This window comes from Heptranchias perlo, chromosome 30 (genome assembly GCF_035084215.1).
Source record: "Heptranchias perlo isolate sHepPer1 chromosome 30, sHepPer1.hap1, whole genome shotgun sequence".
In the NCBI taxonomy this organism is placed as follows: domain Eukaryota; kingdom Metazoa; phylum Chordata; class Chondrichthyes; order Hexanchiformes; family Hexanchidae; genus Heptranchias; species Heptranchias perlo.
The window spans coordinates 7,693,452-7,711,257 of NC_090354.1; the positions used below are offsets into that span (position 1 = coordinate 7,693,452).

The 17,806-nt window shown below is 42.3% G+C and overlaps 1 protein-coding gene across 6 annotated transcripts in view; it reads left to right on the top strand.

Annotated features, from left to right (window-relative positions):
• The first annotated feature begins 9,075 nt into the window (after nt 1–9,075).
• Nucleotides 9,076–17,806, top strand: part of tbkbp1 (TBK1 binding protein 1) — a 93,790-nt gene continuing 85,059 nt past the window's right edge. Inside the window, exons 1-2 of one of the 6 annotated variants that reach the window (XM_067968820.1) lie at nt 9,076–9,257; nt 15,249–15,448. The gene's annotated coding sequence lies outside the window, so the exon portion shown is untranslated. Of the gene's footprint in view, nt 9,258–9,317; nt 9,533–15,248; nt 15,449–17,806 lie in introns of those variants that run through there. The other 5 variants (XM_067968819.1, XM_067968821.1, XM_067968822.1 and 2 more) reach the window with 5 other exon arrangements.

The window sequence follows — 17,806 nt, forward strand, 5'->3', positions numbered from 1 at the left end:
GGTCTCCCATCTTCCACCCTCCATAAACTTGTGCTCATCCAAAATTCTGCTGCCCGTATCTTAACTCGCACCAAGTCCCGTTCACCCCTGTGATCGCTGACCTACATTGGCTCCCAGTCTGGGAAAGCCTCGATTTTAAAATTCTCATCCTCATGTTCAAAGCCCTCCGTGGCCTCACCCCTCCCTTTCATATTAACTCCTCCAGCCATACATCCCGTCTAGATTTTTGCATCCCTCCAACTTTGGCCTCTTGCGCATCCCCACTTCCTATGCCCCACCATTGGCAGCTGTGCCTTCAGCTGTCTGGGTCCTAAGCTCTGGAATTGCCTCCCTAAACCTCTCGGCCTTTCCACCTCCCTCTCCTCCTTTGAGACACTCCTTAAGACATACCTCTTTGACCAAGCTTTTAGTCACCTATCCTAATGTCTCCTTCTTTGGCTCGGTGTCAATTTTTGTCTGATTACGCTCCTATGAAGAACCTTGGGATGTCTTGTTACGTTAAAGGCGCTATATAAATGCAAATTGTTGTTATTGGCTAAGGTGCAGTTGATCGTTTCTTTCAAGCTTATTTATTGCTCTTAAAGTTCAAAATCGAGTATTAAAGAGTTAAGGGGAAAATATTCTGCTTGCAGTTGATTATTATTCAGCGAGTTACCAGCACTGTAGCGTGCGCGCACACACACACACACACACACACACACACACACACAAAAGAAAATTAACCATCGCACTGGGGCATAAGCAATACATTATCTAATAGGATGGTTCTCCTCCTCGGTTGCAAGCACAATCCAATCTGATGCCAATTAATTCATTTTACTTTGGTTCCTTGATGGGTATCTACATGTGTTATTTAGATGGAGATTGTTTCCTAATCACTGTAGGAAACGTTTGTGCGAGAGAAGGGCAGATGAAGGATTTGAAGAGAGTGAAAGAGAACAGGGTGGTGGGAGAGAGGAATGGGACCTGGTGTGAAAGCAGGGTAGAATGGCAGCCAAGTATCTTACAGCATAGGAGCAAAAACAGGAAGTGGGAGCAGCCTGGAGGAATAAAAATCAACAATCTGCAACAGAGAGAGATGTTTTGCATCAATTTTCCCCTCTCCGAAGAAGCTTGGGATGTTTTACTAAGTTAAAGTTGTTACATAAATCCATTTGTTACAAACGGTGCCATGAAATCTTTAACGTTCCCCTCAACCAGTAGTACAGGCAGATAGGACCTCAGTTTTACATCTCACCTGAAGAAGGGCACCTCTGACCTGCAGCGCTCCCTTACTATTGCCACTGCCTTCTCAGCATAGATTGTCGATTCAAGTGGAAGTTGAACCCACAACCTTCTCATTTGGAGCCAAGAGTGCTACCAACTGAGCCAAGCTAACACAACAACCAACACCAACAACGACTTGCACTTATATAGCAACTTTGAACGCAGTAAAACATCCCAAGGTGCTTCACAGGAGCGTAATCAGACAAAAATTGACACCAAGCTGAAGAAGGAGACATTAGGAGGTGACCAAAAGTATGATCAAAGAGGTAGGTTTTAAGCAGCATCTTAAAGGAGGAGAGAGAGGCGGAGAGTTTTGAAAAGAAAGAAAGACTCGCATTTATATAGCGCCTTTCAAGATCTCAGGACGTCCCAAAGTGCTTTACAGCCAACAAAGTACTTTTGAAGTGTAGTCACTGTTGTAATGTAGGAAAGTAGTGCAGTGTGACTAGTCTCCAATGTGCAGGATCACCCTGCCACCAATGTTCTAACACAACATCTCACCCTATTTTAGGGGAGTAGTGGGACCAACACTTGATTCCCACTCTCCTGAGTTCCCAATTTCTGTTGTCATTGTCATGGGGAGGTGTCAAGCAGGCATTTCCTTTTGTGTTAGGGAAGGAGGTTGTAATTTGAGTGAAAGCCATTGCTGTGTCACACCTAGGCACTTCCTAGTAGGTGATTCAAAGCAGCATTGACAGAGGCCTGGGACTTGGACTGATTTTCTTTCTCCTCCTGTGGGGAGGTACCTAGCCTTTGTTTCTGCCTCTCCGTGGTAGTGCAATAGAGAGTAGGAACTCAGCGAATAGAAGATTGCGGGAATCAAAACCATAGCACTACACTTCATGCTGCAGTATGATTAGTCTCCAATGTCCAGAATCACCCTGCCACCAATGAAAGGACTGTGTTCTAACACAACATCTCTCCCTATTCCACAATCACTACTCTAGCACTGTGGTGAGGTTAATAGTTCATTGTAATCTTTTAAAATTCTCACCCTTGTTTTCAAATCCCTCCATTGCCTCGCCCCCCCCTGCCCCGCCCCACCCCATCTCTGTAACCTTCTCCAGCCCTATAACCCTCCGAGATCTCTGCGCTCCTCCAATTCTAGCCTTTTGCGCATCCCCGATTTTCATCTCTTCACCACTGGCGGCTGTGCCTTCAGCTGCCTAGGCCCTAAGCTCTGGAAGTCCCTCCCTAAATCTCTCCGCCCCTCTTCTGCTCTCTCTTCCTTTAAGATGCTCCTTAAAACTACCTCTTTGTCCAAACTTTTAGTCGCCTGTCCTAATATATCCTTATGTGGTGCAGTGTCTAATTTTGTTTGATAACACTCCTGTGAAGCACCTTGGGATGTTTGACTACGTTAAAGGTGCTATATCAATGCAAGTAATCGTTGTTGTTGTTTATTACAGAGTTATTCCCTCATTGCTTCTAACACCAAATATGCCATCCTTCCCTCTCTGCATCCACACAGTGTTGAAATTATTTTTCATCCCACCATCTCACACCCTAATTCATTCTTTCCCAGGACCCCAAAACCATGGACTTCCTTAACTCCCTCAGTCATCATTTCCTCCCACTGGCTTTAAAAATCCACACTTGGTGTCACCTAATCCCTACCTCATTCAGCTTTCACTTCCTACAATTTGCAGGTTGTTAAGATTCAAGCTTGGCGTCGCCTCCTTCAGTCTCTTCTTATTCTTACAATCTCCAGGCTTTAAAAACTCAATCTTGGCATCACCTAATTACTGCTTCTTGATTTATCTCACCTTCTATTCTTTTCAACCCTTGGAGTGTGTCCTACACTGTGTGTAGTCATCCAGGGTTTGTCAGCTGAGAAATAAAACACCCAGCTGACTGTTATATAAATAACTGGGGGGGGGGACAGTTTCCTCGGTCATAATTTGCTGCAAAATCATGAAACAATTTTTTTTTAGAGACCTTTCACAATTTTCTAGAAATAGCAATGGTAAGAAATCATCCTGTGATGGTTACGATGTCACAAAGACACCACAGCCACAGAAATTATTTCCTCCGAGAGCCTTAAATCATCTTTCTCTGATGGAATTTTTTTGATTCTTTTAAAAAATTGTTGCCAGTAGGAATTTAACAGCCGATGTATGGATTCAAAACTGTTCTGTCCGCATTTCAATATTTTTTTAACTTTTTTTTTTGGTTATGAAGGCTTGTATCATCATATTTTAAGCCCCATCCTGTTGTGTTACTATGTATTAAAATGTAGGGCTGCACCAGTTGTTTTCCAGACCGTGGCTGATGCAGGATCTGAATGAACTCTGTGGTTCTATTTTAGTTTCTCAGAATACTAGGTTTCTCTCATAGTTTCATACACCTCAGGGTTCCTTGATTCCTTTCTTCTGGTTGTGATTCATCGCCTCTCAGTCTATGTGGTATGTGAGCAGGAGCACAGTACCATTATACACATCGAATATGATAATGGGCAGATCAGAGCAACAAGAATGATTCCAAATGTGGGAGCGGGGTGAGCTATTAGCAAAGCCTAAAACATGTTCAATCTCTACAGGCTGGAGAGAAGACAGTTAAGGAAGAGCATTATTGACATAAATAAAATACCAAGTGGCCTAGATAAGATAAATCCTGATTATTACTTTTACACAAGGCTGGATAGCAGGACCAGAGGTCATAATCATAAACCAGTGAACAGTAAATTCAAATCAGATATCAGAAGGAATTTCTTAATCCTTAATTACTTCTTAAAGGTGATAAATGTGTGGAGTAATCCACCAAACTGGGGAACAGAGATGCAAGGGAAGTTTAAAAATACAGTTGGATGTTAAGCTGAGGCAATACTAGAGGGGTGCATTTTGATGGGCTGAATGGCCTTTTCTCGTCCTTGAGTTTTCTTATGCTTCATATTCAATCAAATGAATTTAGTCCAGTTTTTTCAGTTATTTTTCTTCTCAGTTCATTTGTTTCCTGTGCCACAAACCTTCCACAGTTGAATAGGTGGGTGGATGACTTGTATACAGGCCTCGGTTGATGGGGAGCACCCCAGAATGGCTCTCCCTCCGATATTTCGTAAGGAAGTGTCTAGTCACGATGCTCTGGCCATCATGGAATGGGGCAGGCTTGATGGACCAGCTGGTCTTTTTCTGCCTGTTAATTTCGTATGTTTGTATGTAAGGGACAGAACAAGAGAAAGGGGGGAAACACACCCACACGCAAACACACACATACACACACGTGCACACGCACACGCACAGGAAAAGACATGGTGGGGGTGAAATCGATTTTGGGCAGTAGCGCAAAATGGGTGGTAGCGAATCGGCAGCCCATTTTACACAGGGCACAAAAGGAGGCATTTTTATACCTTGTTAATAGTCCCATTTGTAAATCAACCCTTGTGCCTATTATATACAGTTTACTTTGTTTAAAGATATTTCAAGCTAAAACTAGAGCAGCAGCTGATTTCAGCTGGGCCAGGTGCGAAATATCTCCCAACGCAAATGGTACAGTCTCACAGTAGTGCCACTGAACTGCCACTGAATAGACGACAACAACAACTTGCATTCATATGGCACCTTTAACATAAACGCTGAGAATTTTGTTGGGGATTTTGCCGATCGGCTGCCATAACTTCAGAAAGAAACATTACATCAAATTTCCTTCCACGTTACGATGGCTGATTGGGAGGACCCTCCGAGGAAATTTCCCACCGAAAGAATGTCCCACAGTGCTTCACAGAAAAGTAAGGAAAACAGGCACGGGAAGGGAGAGACTAGGAGGGGTGATGGTCGAAGAGATGGGGTTAACCTGCGCTGTATTCCAGCTTGTTTCTGCCTCTTAGGGTTAGGAATAGTTCAAAAGTCAGATCATTATTTCAAATCCATAAAGTTGTCAGTGAAGTTTCACAGAGCTGTGATCTAATTTATAGAAATAAGGTTTGTTTGCATGTACAATTTAATGGGACAGATTTTCTCTATCGCATATATATATGTATAAACATATGTGAATGTACACTTATACAAAGGGTAACACATAGTCAGGAGGACATGGGACAGCAGTAACACTTTAAGGCTTGCAGATTATAAGATTCTTGAACTTGGCTTTTGCAGTTTATCAACATCATCTGAATCCCATAGTGTGTTAGTGGCTGGGAGCAGACTCCTGCAGGCCTTATTGGTTTAATTGATGTTTTAGTCCTGGTGCGATCATAATCACACTACAAACAGGATTAACACCAATACTGTAACACATGGGTAGTAATGTTACCACAGATAAGATGATTACAAACAGGTTTCTTTCAATGAACGTATGTATGGCAACTTTAATCCTCCTCCACAGACAAGGGAATGCAGAGTAGGTGGGAATGACAGTGAATGAAGAGGATGGAGACAGAAAAGAAGGCAGAACAGATAGGAGGGCAAAGAACAGAAGGGCAAGGCAGAATGGAGGGGAGGAACAATAGAGGTGGCAGGTAGAGGGGAGGAACAGCAGAAAGCAGAAAGAAACAGAGATGAGGCACACACATGTTCATCTCCAATGCTTTGGATCTCACAGCAGCAAAGCACAATTAGAAGAATCAAAGTTGTTTTTGCAACTTTATCTGGTCCTCATAAAGATCTTTTGTATTATAAATCCACCGCATATTATAAAAATATCAGACAAAAGACAGTAACCAATCTTGGGGTTCAAACATAAAACAGTTTCGTCCTTATGTTTCCTAATGTCACCCAAACCTTAACTGAATTGTTGTTTTGTAATTCATTGATTCGTTCTGCTTATAGTTTGCAATAGCCAGTCACATGAACAAGCTGTAAGTGCAATGATACCAATTAACAACGAGGAGAAGGTAAGTGCCAACTTCATAAATATATTAACAATCATCCATCTCAATTCGTCACAAGAATGGACTGAGAATGAATGCAAGAATTAGTTTTATTAAGGATTAAATTATAAAGAGCACTGCTGAGCATTTGAGCTATACAGACTGTAAGCTAGTCAATATCACATTGTTGCTTGTGGGATCTTGCTGTGCGCAATTGTTTGCCATGTTGCCTACATTACAACAGTGACTACACTTCAAAAATACTTCATTGGCTGTAAACACTTTGGGACATCCTGAGGTTGTGAAAGGCGCGATATAAATGCACGTCTTTCTTTTTTCTTTTACACCTGCAAGGAGACAATGCCCTGGACTTACCTCCACTGTATCACCTGAAATTGGGCAGTACAGCAGGGTGAAATAAGCTGGGATCCCCTAAAAACATCGTTGGCCAGTTTTCTTCCATTGTCCAGCAGGGATTTCAGCCAACTGCCCCCTGAGTGACCTGCCGCATTTAAATGGTGGTGGGGGTGCGGGTGATGATGATGCTAGGAAAACTAGCTGATTCCCACCATTGTACCACCATCCCCAGGAAATACCAGAAGAGGAGTGGCAGTACTTACTGGGGCAGTAGCTGTAGCAGTGCTAAAGGACAGTGTAGGGTCAACTGTGGCTCAGTAGTAGCACTTTTGTCTCTGAGTCAGAAGGTCATGAGTTCAAGTCCCACTCCAGAAACTTAAACACATAAATTTGGCTGATGCTTAAGTGCAGAGGGAGTGCTGCCATCTTTTGGATGAGATGTTAAACTGAGGCCCTCTCAGGTGGACGTAAAAGATGCTATTTGAAGAACAGCAGGGGAATTCCCCTGGCCAGTATTTCTCCCTCAACCAACACCTAATACAGATTATCTGATCATTTATTTCATTGCTGTTTGTGGAAGCTTGCTGTACGCACATTGGCTGTTGTGTTTCCTATATTATGACAGTGACTACACTTCAAAAGTACTTTATTGGTTGTAAAGCACTTCAGGACTTCCTGGGGTGTGAAAGTTTGCTGTATAAATGAAAATTCTTTCTTTTATGTGGCATCGCCCCTTTCTAATGCCAGGAAATGAGACATAGGCTCATTCAGAGCCCTATCACACTAATTGATGTAATTCTTCCCATGTTTAATTGTTGGTCTGAAAAGGCTAACATTTTGGATGTGGACTCTTTGTGAGAGCTGGAAGCTGGAGGGTCAAACAGTTCCTTCATAAAGGACCTACACCCAAATTGTTAATCTGTTATTGAACAGGTTGGAAGGGCTGAATGGCCTCCTCCTGTTCCGATCTTCCAAGCTCCCGTTTCACACACTGACTGACCTGCCGTGTATTTACAGAATTTTCTATTTTTATTTCAGCTTTCCAACATTTGCAGTTTTGTTTTCCTCGTCTTACCTCTATTTTAAATATCTAGGTTTGGAATTATGCGAGAGTAGGCGAGGTTTAACTGTAGGACACTCCCGGACCAGTCTGAAGCCAGAGCCCCTATTAAAATGAATGGAACAGTTCAGTAGTACCCGAGATGCAGTAGCCTGGAGGGAAGAAGACTTAAGATGATGGATCTCTCTTAGTACGGGAACATCGTTCCCGTACTAAGAGAGGCAGAAACATCCGGAAGGCAGAGAGAGCCAGCAAATGACCCATTATATTAAAAACAGATAACATTTGTTCGCTGGTGGGGTAACGTGTAGCGTGACATGAACCCAAGATCCCGGTTGAGGCCGTCCTCATGGGTGCGGAACTTGGCTATCAATTTCTGCTCGACGATTTTGCGTTGTCGTGTGTCTCGAAGGCCGCCTTGGAGTACGCTTACCCGAAGGTCGGTGGATGAATGTCCATGACTGCTGAAGTGTTCCCCGACTGGGAGGGAACCCTCCTGTTTGGCGATTGTTGCGCGGTGTCCGTTCATCCGTTGTCGCAGCGTCTGCATGGTCTCGCCAATGTACCATGCTCTGGGGCATCCTTTCCTGCAACGTATGAGGTAGACAACGTTGGCTGAGTCACAGGAGTATGAACCATGCACCTGGTGGGTGGTGTCATCTCGTGTGATGGTGGTATCTGTGTCGATGATCTGGCATGTCTTGCAGAGGTTACCGTGGCAGGGTTGTGTGGCGTCGTGGACGCTGTTCTCTTGAAAGCTAGGTAGTTTGCTGCCTCTCTCTGTGTTTTTTTTTCTCTGTTTTTTTTTCCCTGTTTGTTTTTTTATTGAATGTGTATTCGGAGGTTCTGCAGGTAACACCTCTCTGTCTGAACACGGTGATTGCCTTGGCAACGGGCAATTGCAGGGGCAGTCTGTAAACACCATTTATTATTGTTCAATATGTATAAATGCGTAGGCTTCAAGGAGATCTTGAAACATTTGCCTGAGGAAGGAGAAAATCTCCGAAAGCTTGTGAATTTAAAATAAAATTGCTGGACTATAACTTGGTGTTGTAAAATTGTTTACAATTGAACAATCAAAACCGTTTGTCCATTTTCCTTCTCTTTTAACACTGCAGTTAAAAAAAAAATCAAACAACCAAAATGACAACGTTTGAAGCAGAGCATTTCTCAAACTGAGTTGGCCTGGAAACATCCCATCGGTGACAACGCCCCATTTTCCTCATTTAAAAGGGGCAATGCCTTCGTGGAGAAAGTGTTTGGTAAGCCATATATTGTTTAGAAGTGGGAGAGAGAGAGAGAGAGAGAAGAGGCAAAGATAATTCTCCTGACAATATAATGTACAAAGTAAACCCATGACATATATATATATAAAACCAATTTTGAAGGGTCAAAATCCGAAACGTTAACAGCTATCTGACCTGCTGAATGTTTCCAACGTTTTTCTGGGGTTTTTTTTTTGGTTTCACAATATATAGGTTTGCCAATCTGTGATGTTTAATTTCCAAAGCGGGCAATACCCCTTTAAAAGAGAGATTGCCATCCAGAATTCTCGTCTTGGATATCCCTGATGTAAACAAACCGCCCACTTGTATCAGAATGCCGAAGATGGCAGCGGACTGCGAGTCCTGAGCGATCTTTTGCCATCGCACGATTATTGCCGGACAACTCGTGTATGTAAGAGTTAACCTCTCACAGATATAATATAATTTCCAACTGCTGAGCTGTAGCGCTTGGAACGGTCGTAACCAATGGGTGCAATTTTAACAGGTAAATCCAAACCAAATGTTGCCAGTGTGGAACCTGGTTTTTGGTAGGGGATACAAGAGGAAGAGGGTCTCTTTTTTTTTTGTAACATCTCATGAATGGTGCTGTACTTGTGCTGGAGAAGGTGTTCAGTTTGCGCCACCACGTGGTGCGACTGCGGGGAGTGAAATTGCAACATTGTCGGGATCGGTGTAAGTTACAAAGAGATCAGACTGGGAAGAGTCAGACTGGCTCTGCCAGAGAGGCCATGGGGTCCCAGGATCAGTCAGCAGCAACACGTGAGTGCAACCTTTCACACATCTTTTATAAGAGACAGCGAGAACCGGGATAGAACAACAGTCTGGAATTTTAAAAAGGGAAACCAGCATATCTCTCTCTCCTTCAGATAAGACAAAAAGGCTCAGCCATATTTTTTCTATCTCTCTCTCTCTCTCTCCTTTATTTGGTTTTTTGGATCAGACTGTTTCACCTGCTTAAACCGTGCAGTCCGACATTTACCTCCTGACACGCCAGGGGTTTCAGATTTGCTCTTTAATGGGTTTATTTGACAATCATGTTTTGAAAAGTCGACAATACATTTTTTTTCCTTCCTTCTTCTGCTGTTAAAAGGCGAGATGCAGGGTTGGAGCAAGTGCGCAGGCGTTTTTGTACGCCGACCAAAAAGGGCTGGAGTTTCTGGTGTATTTATGTTGTCGAACGTCTAGTTTTATTATTTTCTGAAATCTGATCTATTCCGCTTGATTTATGTTAACAGAAATAGATCTCGTGCACCGTCGCCTTTAACACGCAGGAGCCTAAATATTTAAAAGTGCAATTAGGTTTTTAAAAAAATAAATCGGTTGTTAATGTAAGTCACTTAGTATAAACAGCCAAGAAGTTTTAGATAAATTAGAGGTACCAATTTTTATTTATTGTTTTTATTTTTAAAAAGTTAGTGTTCTCTGCAAACTAATATCATCCCGAAAAAATGGTTAAATTATTTTTCTTTTAAGAATATACAGAGCTTGTTGCTGGGTCAGTTGATCAATGCACTGCCCAGCATGAAACATGTCAGTAAAGGTGAGAAAATACCATCTGGCCCATTGAAGTTTGTTCTTCGTGTTGTCTAACTCTTCCTGGCTGGTATCCAACTGCACCTTGAATACCTCAATGGCTTTGATTCTACGACCTTACCTGATTACTACCGAAGGCTCCAGATTCGAGCTCTGATCTGTGTTGTTAGCTGGGGTTAGGGATGCTATCATTGGCCTCAGTACCCTGGCATAGGAAGGGAAAATTAGCCAAAGCTCCTACTCCTGATTGCTAAATGTGTGTGTCTATCTGTGCATGTGGCTGTTTGAGTCTGCGTATCTGTATATCTGCCTGTCTACGTCTGTATGTCTGTGCGTGTCTCTATGGGTGTCTGTCTGTATGTGTGTGTGTCTGTGTTTGCGTGTCTATGTGCACATGTGTAGGATCAGGACCGGTTGTTATGTCCTCCACCATGGGATAGTCTACTCATATTCAGCCAGTACCCATGGAACTACAGTATATCTGAGCTTGGATCAGCCCATTCAGGAGTGGAAGGAGATAAAAGGGTTGGGGGAAAGAATATACTGAGTTGCCAAACTGAGTTATGTTGAGATTATAAAATGGTCCAATTTCCAAGATCCTCATTCTCTACCCCCTGCCCAACAACCAAACATCGGTTGCTAAAATAGTTATGTACATTTTATTGGGTGATTTCCAGAGTTAAACAACTTAAATTTGGTATGAACCAACGATATTGCACTCTATGTTTTACAGAGTGCACATGGCCTTTGTGCAACTAGGAATGAGAACAATGTAAGTACAGTCGAAGCAGTAAATCATGATGTCCAATAGGTAGATATCACTGCCATTTAATATTCAATTCACAGGAGACTTTGATTAGTTTGGGAATTTCTTGGCCTGGACAGTGGGGAAGACTCCCCTGCCCTTCTTTGAATAGTACCAATGGGATCTTTTATGTCCATCTGAGAAGGCAGACGGGGCCTCGGTTTAACGACTCATCTGAAAGATGGCACCTCCGACAGTGCAGCACTCCCACAGTGCTAGGCACTGGAGTGTCAGCCTAGATTTTGTGCTCAAGTCTCCGGAGTGGGACTGAAGTGAGTTTTATCGCCCTATTGCCACCCTGGCTGAAACAGCCTACTCAGCAGAGACTGGAGATTTGAGACTGGGCCCTTCCAGAACAGAACGGCTCAATTCTACATTGGCAGTGCATTTACTGAGGCACTGGGGAGCAGCAAATGTTTTGTCACGGATCTGGGTAGTCCTAACTAAGTAGTCCTGAAATCCTTGTGAAACCAATAAAATAGGCAACGAGAACCATACGACAAAGCCAAAAAACCCCGTTGCAACCTCAGTGCATTTTAAACTATAAAAGCCATCAGCGTCAAGTCTCAAAGATAATACATTTGAAATGTTTTATTCTGCGATTGTCAGAGCATGTCATATCAGTTGAAAATGCATATTCAGAAAGCACGGACCAGATCAGATCCAATCATTAGGTTCTCAGTGTAAATGAGAGTTCACAATTTTTACATAAACCTCTGTATACTGCACATGCTGTAAAAACTGATAATTGATAGCACCCACAACTCCTACACTGGATAGACAAGTGGTAAAAGGTCACTTGCACTGGTGTATAATTTGCAAACATATTTGTAGATTGTAAAAACCTGTGGTACAGTTTAGCATGCACTGGATTGTACTGAAGGTCACAAGGAACACATTTGCTGTGATCCTGCCCGAAATCGGGATGGGATCGTGGAGGAGAATTACCCCCCTCTCCCCACTCCATTTTCTCAAGCTTGGTGTCTGTTTGCGGATCAATGGTTTTCAACTTTTCTGTGTGTGGTGGGGGACCCCTGCAAACATTAATGTTCTTTCAGGGACCGGCCCCTACCCCCCCACTGTCCTGAAGTCCAAAAGACATTATGGGCAAGCTAAAGGGAAACAGTGCTATTATTGCAGAAATTGTGTTTTATTAGAATAAAGCAGCAGAAATAATGGGGATAATTCTAACCAAGCTCACCGGGCAGGAAACCCATAAGTTCGGGTGGAATGCCGGTTTTACACCCTGCTCAATATTGACTTCAATGGAGAGTATTACATAGAATGTATAGCACAGAAACAGGCCATTCAGCCCAACAGGTCCACACCGGTGTTTATGCTCCACACGAGCCTCCTCCCTCCCTACTTCATCTAAACCTATCAGAGCATCCTACTATTCCTTTCTCCGTCATGTGTTTATCTAGCTTTCCCATAAATGTATCCAAGCTATTCGCCTCAACTACTCCTTGTGGTAGCAGGTTCCACATTCTAACCACTCTCTGGGTGAAGAAGTTTCTCCTGAATTCCCTATTGGATTTACTAGTGACTATCTTATATCTATGGCCTCTTGTTCGGTCTCCCCGGCAAGTGGAAACATCATCTCTACTTCTATCCTATCAAACCCTTTCATAATCGTAAAGACCTCTATCAGGTTACCCCTCAGTCTTCTCTTTTCCAGAGAAAAGAGCCCCAGCCTGCTCAATCTTGTCTGATAGGTGTAACCTCTCAGTTCTGGTATCATCCTAGTAAATCCTTTTTGCACCTTCTCCAGTCCATTTTATAACATGGAGGCCAGAACTGGTCGCAGTACTCCAAGTGTGGTCTAACCAAGGTTCTATACAAGTTTGACATAACTTCTCTGCTTTTCAATTCTATCCCTCAAGAAATGAACCCCAGTGCTTGGTTTGCTTTTTTTATGGCCTTAATAAGCTGCGTGGCTACTTTTAGTGATTTGTGTATCTGTACCCCCAGATCTCTCTGCTCCTCTACCCCATTTAGACTCTTATTATCCAAACAGTATGTGGCACCTTTATTTTTCCTACCAAAATGTTATACCACACATTTACCTATATTGAAATTCATTTGCCAATTACACGCTCATTCTGCAAGTTTATTAATGCCTTCATGTATTTTGTCGCAGTCCCCCTCGGTATTAACTATACCCCCGCCCTCAATTTGGTGTTATCCGCAAATTTTGAAATTGTACTTCCGATTCCCGAGTCTAAATCGTTTATATAAATGGTGAACAATAATGGTCCCACCACCAATCCTACAACATCCCACCTATTGCCAGTCTGAATAACTACCTATAACTATCTGTTTTCTGTTTTGTAGCCAGCTTGCTATCCATTCTGCTACTTGTCCCCTGACTCCACATGTTCTGACCTTAGTCATGAGTCTGCTATGTAGTATCTTATCGAAGGTCTTTTGAAAATCCAAATAAACTACGTTTACTGCATTACTTCTGTCTACCCTTTCTGCTACTTCTTCAAAGAATTCAATAAGGTTGGTCAAGCATAACCTTCCCTTTTGGAATCCATGCTAACTATTCTTTCTTATACTTTTGGTTTCTAGATGTTTTTCTATTACATCTTTGAGTAAGGATTCCATTATCCTTCCTACCAGTGATGTTAAGCTAATTGGTCCCTGGACTGGTTCTATCTCCCTTTTTAAATATAGGAATCACATTAGCTGTCTGCCATTCCTCTGGTACTATTCCCTTTTCTAATAAATTTTTATATATATGTAATAGTGCCTCGGCTGTCTCTTCCCTAACTTCTTTTAATATGCGCAGATGCAATCCATCCGGACCAGGGGGCTTATCCTCTCTTAAGCTTGATTTGTTTATCAATTATCTCCCCCCCCCTCCCCCCCTTTCTATCTTAAATGTCTTTATTTTTTTTTGATCTCTTCTTCTAATGTCATGCCCACCATGTTAGTCTGTCTGGTAAATACTGTGGCGAAGTAATTACTTAATATTTCTGCCATTTCGCTTGTCATTGCCTGTGAGTTTATCATGTCTATCCCTTAGTGGCCCTATCCCTATCCTGATTTTTCTTTTGTTATTGATGTCTGTAGAATGCTTTACTATTTCTTTTTATATTCTTTGATAATTTAATTTTGTAGTTTCTCTTCGCCTTCCTAATTTTTTTTAACTTCTCTCCTAACCTTTTCGTATTCCCTTTTGTCATCCTCTCCTTTGTTGTCTATGTACTTAGTGTTTGCTTTTTTCTTTAGTTTAAATTTTGCTCTTATTTCTTTATTCATCCATGGTGTATCATTACTGGCTAGTTTGTTCTTGCATTTTAGCGGAATACATTTCTCCTGGATTCTCTTGATCATCGTTTTAAATGTTTCCCACCGCTGTTCTATTTCTTTGTTTAAGTAAAATCAAGACCAGGTTATAGTCCAACTGTTTTATTTGAAAATCACAAGCTTTCGGAGGCTTTCTCCTTCGTCAGGTGACGAAGGAGAAAGCCTCCGAAAGCTTGTGATTTTCAAATAAAACAGTTGGACTATAACCTGGTGTTGTAAGATTCCTTACATTTGTCAACCCCAGTCCATCACCGGCATCTCCACATCATAAGTAAAATCAGGCAGGGTATAAAACTAGCATTCCTCCCGATCTCGTCAGTTTCCCGGCAGGCGGGTTAGATTAAAATTGCCCCCAATCTGTGAATATAACACTTCAGGTGTAACCTTTCATTCGACTGACTTGCTGTTTCAGTACCCTGTGCATGGTGTAAACCTTTTAACTGGCCTGCACCACTACAAGTGCAGAGAGCCCTCCAGCTGCACAGTGTTTGAACCTGTATAGCTGCCCTTATCCTTATTATTGACTGTTAATGCTGCTGGATAACCCTTTTGTTTTTTTGGTATTTATTGACTATAAAGTTGACAGATTTCAATTGCCTCGGATTGTAATGCACAAATCTTTCACCAAATAAATCTTCTAATCCACTCGTGCTGATTATCGGTCAATATTGGCAGTCTGGTGTCTAAGATTTTCTATTCTCATTATGTTTAGATTGATTTTTTGAGTGAGTTCCAAAGCCATATATTTCAACATGGTTTCTTATGAATTTTTCTTACGCGTAATTTTCCTTTGTTTTATCTAACTGGGTGCACCTGACCCAGTGGGCATATCCGACAACTCCCTTAACTGTTTGAGACAGTCTTTAGCTTCTGAAGATGGATTTATCGTGAGGAAATACTTTCTACGCACTTTACCAAACTCAAAGACTGACGTCAAGTTCAAATACGTACGGAGGAAAGGATTAGAAGAACTCTGACTCCTCGGACTAGAAAGGATGCCAATGAGAAGGGAGCTTATATAGGTCAGTAGGATATTAAGGGAATAGAAAAAGTTCATCCTGTTTCAAGTTAAACCACAATAAGGGGATGTACTTAAAAATTGGTAGAAGACTGAGGTCAGGAAGCATCTCTTCACATTCTCACAAAGAGTGATTAATACCCTCCGGGTCGGGAGACAAATATTCTGAAATCATTCACAAGGCAATTGGATGCTGTGATGGAGAGACTGTAGGTTTCTAGGAACTAGATGAGCTGTACATAGGAACAGGGCAATAAATGATGGCCTTGCCAGTGACACCCACATCCCATGGACCAATTTTTAAAAAAAGGAGGAGGCCATTCAGCCCCTCGAGGCTGTCCTGCCATTCAATTAGATTGTGGCTGATCAGTAACTTAACTCCATCTACCTGCCTTTGTTCCGTAACCCTTAAAGCTCTTGCTGCATGGCCCCTCTAATCTATATCTTGTGACCTGTGACTAAGATTATTATGGTGGAGTTACACCGGAATTATTGGTTTTCAGAGCCGTCCAAGGGTACAGTGCACGGTTACACCGCCCTTGCCATATGCCTTTCTGCGCAGGAAAAGCAGGCTGGCTGGTGTGCAAAAGAGAAAATGCTGCTGGAGTGGGAAGCGGTTTTAGGAGATTACAGCTGAGCCACATCGTTGGGCTAGAGTGGAGGGAGCTTTACTCTGTATCTAACACTGCTAAACCTGACCAGGGAATGCTTGATGAGGAGAGAAGTGAAAGAAAAAGAAAAACTTGAATTTATATAGTGCCTTTCACAACCTCAGTGCACCCTAAATCACTGTACAACCAATGAAGTACTTTTGAAGTGCAGTCACAGTCGTAATGTAGGAAACGCGGCAGCCAATTTGTGCACAGCAAGATCCCACAGTCAGCAATGACATAGTAACCAGATAATCTGCTTTAGTGATGTTGGTTGAAGGTTAAATATTGGCCAGGATACCAGGGAGAACTCCCCTGCTCTTCTTCAAAATAGTGCCATGGGATCTTTTATGTCCACCTGAGAGGGCAGACAGGACCTCAGTTTAACATCTCATCTGAAAGACAATAATGCAGCACTCCACTGGAGTGTCAGCCTAGAGTAAGTGCTCAAGTCTCTGGAGTGGGACTTGAACGCACAACCTTGTGATATAGGGGCAGGAATGCTACCACTAAGCCAAGGCTGACATCTTGGTTATATATAGGTCATATATAGTGCTACATATATAGTACCTCTGAGCTGACTGGTATACCTGTGTGCTGTGATTTTGAAGAAGGTAATTCACAAGGGCACAAAGCCAGAAAACCTATCTCCTTTTACTAAACGGAGGGCTGCAGATTGCCGGCTTTTGAAAGAGCTATCCAGTTAGTCCCACTCCCCTGCTCTTTCCCCATAGCCCTGCAAATCTTTCCTTTACAAGTATAATCCATGATGACAAGGTGGCTGAAATATAAAGTGTTCCATTTCTCTCAGACCTAACATCTCTCACCTCGATGATTACAAAATTCCTAAGATATATGCTAAAAAGAATGAAACCAAAAGTGTTTCTCAGTTCCAGTCTGTCAGGCAATTGCTTCAGGTCTTTGAATATTGAAATAACAATGCAGCTTTTTGGTTACTGCTTTGCAGTGCTCTGTAATCTAATTGGTTTAAAGATCAATAAACTAAGTACTTGTAATTTAATTTATAACATAAACCTAAACCATCTCAAGACAGACTGGTAGTGCAGAGGAATTCTTCTTTTTCTGTGTGTGTTTTTGTCCCCCTCCCCAGCCCAGGGTCACGGTGACCAATTTTATTGTCCCTATTACGGCCCCAGTCAAGATCAGGTAACCTGCACAGGCCCACACACTAAACCTGAGATCGATCCGTTCTTGTATTGCTCAGAAGGTGGTACATTGATCCAACGATCAATGGGGAGAGTGGTGGAGCGCTTATTTAAGGTACAGGCCTCATCTGAGACCAGAGGTCGGGAGAAATGTTTTTCTCACAGTGTGGTGAATATGTGAAAGACTCCCACCAAAAATAATGAATGCTATGCCAGTTATCTCCGTTCAAAAAAGAGAGCTGGACGATATTTGCTAATGAAGTGACAGACGGCAAAAGAGACAAGGACAGACATAGATGGTCAAGTATCTATGTAACACTCAGCATCCAGTCCCATTGGGAATGTATGAATATCTGCTGTGGATTAGAGTTAAATTGGTTAGAACATTAGACTAATATCTGGAAGTTTTTGCTTGTTCATCTTTAAGGTTAGAGAGATATCTCTTAGGTTTTTCCAGTGGTCAGTCACCTTCCTTGGGAAGCTAAATATGTCAGAGAGTCTATCACAGTGCAAGAAGGCCTACCATCTCTCCTGCATCCTGCCTCA